The sequence below is a fragment of the Bison bison genome, unplaced genomic scaffold, assembly GCF_000754665.1.
Source record: "Bison bison bison isolate TAMUID 2011002044 unplaced genomic scaffold, Bison_UMD1.0 scf7180017856906, whole genome shotgun sequence".
Classification (NCBI taxonomy): domain Eukaryota; kingdom Metazoa; phylum Chordata; class Mammalia; order Artiodactyla; family Bovidae; genus Bison; species Bison bison.
The window spans coordinates 17,528-20,843 of record NW_011487479.1 but is presented as its reverse complement, the minus strand read 5'-3'; the positions used below and the strand labels follow the sequence as shown (position 1 = coordinate 20,843).

The 3,316-nt window shown below is 39.1% G+C and overlaps 1 long non-coding RNA gene across 1 annotated transcript in view; it reads left to right on the top strand.

Moving 5' to 3' along the window:
- Nucleotides 1-3,316, top strand: part of LOC105002972 — a 7,555-nt gene continuing 4,239 nt past the window's right edge. The window contains exon 1 of the long non-coding RNA XR_827047.1: nt 1-54. This is a non-coding gene — a long non-coding RNA (uncharacterized LOC105002972). The remainder of the gene's footprint in view (nt 55-3,316) is intronic.

The window sequence follows — 3,316 nt, the reverse complement described above, 5'->3', positions numbered from 1 at the left end:
CTACCAGGCATTGAATTCACCAACAACCAGCTTTTCTTCATGAGTTATGCTCACGTGAGTAAGACTGAGGAAGGGGCCTCAGAGAGAAAATGTGGGACTTTGACTTGCTTCCTGGGTCAAAGGTCTGGAACAAAAGTTTAATGACATAACTTTTGATTTTAGCTGAAATTGTATCTTGCTGCTTATTGTCTGGATAAATTTCATGTGTTTCATGTTCTATGGGATATAATTAATTAACTGATTGAATCGAGGCTTATTGGTATATTTTATCAAGTGAGTTACCAGCCCTGAGGTGACTCACTTGATATTTCTTTAGTATATCCTGACTTCTTAATGTATTTGATACTATTTGTAACCATTTCTAGTGACTCATTCTCTAGAGTCTTTCTTGGCTCTGTCGTTTCCTGCATTTCTCCTCCTTCACCTCATTTGCTGACTTGATCCCGCCACTGTCAACCTGGGGGTCCCTCAAGTCTATGTTCCCAACTGCCAAATGAACACGTGAAGAGTACTAGAGCTGCAAACAGCAGCAGCAAAGGTGAGAGGCATATCACCCTTTTGCGAGTTTAATGGGCTCTCTGAGCAGAAACTGAAAGAAGATGTGCCCTAAATAAGGCACAATTCCGAGTTCGAGTATCTGGCCAATGATGCAAGTGCCAGTTGTTCTTTGTTATTGCCCTAGTTTATGTCACAAATATGTAGGCCTCATTTTCAAACAAGTCTGGGTTGGGTTGATGAAGTCCTGATGCATGGCCTCACAGTGGGCAAATCTGTATCTGTATTGCTCAAAACTAGACAGAGGTTTTCATCAATACAATCTTTTGTTCCTAAGTTTTTTCATTTACTCCTCAGTAAGCTCATTAATTTCCATGTCTTCTTCACTTGACTCCGGTTAAAGGATTCTCATCTGTCTGGGGTCTGTTATCTCTTAAAGCTGACATGGCAGCACTAAATAAATGATCATTTATCAACCTGACATCAGCAAAAGTGTAATCAACAACAAAGTGACTCTCCTTTCTAGTTTTCCTACTTTTATCAACATACCCTCAACCATCAGCCTTTGGGTCTTTCTGGTTAGAAAATCTGGACTCTTAGGTCTTATTTGATCGATTTATCCTCATTTATATGACATGTGTCTCAAAAGCTGATGTTTCATCCCATTAACTGTTCTTCAGATTCAGCCTCTCTTTCTCCCCATTACCCTGTCTTGTCATCTGTAGACTAAGCCTCCATCTCTTCTGCTTTGAATTATCCCAACAGCCTTATGGCATGTTTTCCTGATTTGGCTTCTTTCCACCATTGCCTGTCTTACATGCCACTGAAATACCATTTTTATTTCATAGCTGACCTGCTGAAAGAACTGCAGTGGCTCCCAGGTGCCTGCCACATGGAGACCAAATGCCTCTCAAAGTTCTCCTCAGTCTTATACAACTCTACCCAACCAGCTCTAAATCCCCGTAGCTCTACCAGACTCACCCTTAGCTGGGCAGGTGTCCTCACTTCCACTCCACAATGTCATGCTCATCATTGTCTCTGGTTTTGCTTTAGATTTGCCTTCTGCAAAGTGACCCTCTTTGTACTTCTCCCCCTCAGATTATTCAATTCCATCTTTACCATTTAGGATCCATGTCAAGTCTTACCTCTTCCACATCTTCCACAAACTTCCCTATGGATTCCAGGTCTCACTAAAAAAAAAATCTCTAACTCCTTTGCACTTATCTTCTTTACTGTGCAGTTACCTTGTTATCAAAATGTTGAAGATTTTTATCTTCATAGCTTGTGTATCTTCATACACTTATTATTTATCCCCATAGCATCCAACAAAGAAGCTGGGTATATTGAAGACACTTGACGTTTTTAGACGAATTGCTTGAAAAGGATGAGATTAACACAGTTCAATTAAAGAGACTTTCTTTTGGGTCAGTACTGGGTCAGATATCCAAAATAAGCATGCAAATATAGATAGAACTTTCTGGAGCAGGGATTGGCCAACTAGGACCCATGGTCCATATGTTGCCTGCTGTCTATTTTGTATTGGAAAACAGCCATGGTCTTTACATATTGTCTATGGCTGTTTTTGTGCTACAGTGCCAGAGTTGAGTACTTAGAATAGAGACTTACAGTCTGCAAAGCCTAAAATATTTATTATCTGTCTCTTTACAGAAAATGTTTGCTGTCCCATGCTCTAGAGGACAAAGTACAAGGTCCGTCAGTTCTTATTTAGGTTCTTACTTACTTACTTAAGGTCCATCTTAGTAGATGAAGTAAACTAACTGATATTAACATTACAGTCAGTTTTGAAATGTCTCCAAATAAAATTCCAAACTATATATGACTTACTTTAAAGAGATTAAGAAGAAAAATGGCAAGTGATTTTATATTACTAATGAGAAATTTCTCTTGGAGCTTTTCCCTACTGGCAGAATGAGATTTTCAACCTTTTGTAAACTGAAATAAGTCTGCTCATAAGGAGGAAAATTATTTTGTCTCCTGAGAAGGTACTAGGAAAACAGTAAGAACAAAAATGTGTTTTTAGAAATCTCTTAAGTGATATATGAAGCAAAGACAGTACTATATAATAATGCAAGAGGAAATAACATTAGAAAAAGTGAGGTGGAATTGATTGTGAGAAACAACTTCACCTTAGCTAGCTTCTGAGGAAGTTAAGTACTCCCATTACAGAAACATCTTTAGAGTCAAATTCAGAACCACTGTGATGGATGGTTTCTCTTCTCCAAAAGCAGTAGCATCCTATCACCTTTGCTGCTGCCTCTGTCCCCGTAGTTTCTGTCCATTTTTCCTTAGATGTTTTTATCCTCCTTCTTTCTTCTCATCACTCCTCTTTCAGTGGACATTCATGGAGATCCTTCCTGGGGCCCATAAATAATCTTCAAACTAGTCTCTCATTTCCTCCTACTCCTGTGCCCCTCCTGGATAAATCTTTTGAAAATGTATTTTTAATCACCTTCATGCTCATTAACAATATTTAAGTACTGTTAAACAAGATTAGCAATACGTTAACCTAAATATGGTAGCCTCTTGCTCAGGACTTGCTCAGGCCAGAAATCTGGCCCCATCCTCACCCTTCCCTGGTCTCCCATTGCTGCCCACTATGCACCACACAGTCCAGCCAAGCTGAATGTCTTGTTTTTTTCTTCTCCAATATGTCTTTGTTTCCATTTTCTCCTCCACTTGGAATTCCCCCCATCATATTCATGTGTCCTAGTTCTATTCATACTTCAAGCTATATCATATTTCAAGATACACTTCAAATCAGGATTAAGTAGGTTATGGTACATGAATAAACAGTGCAAGG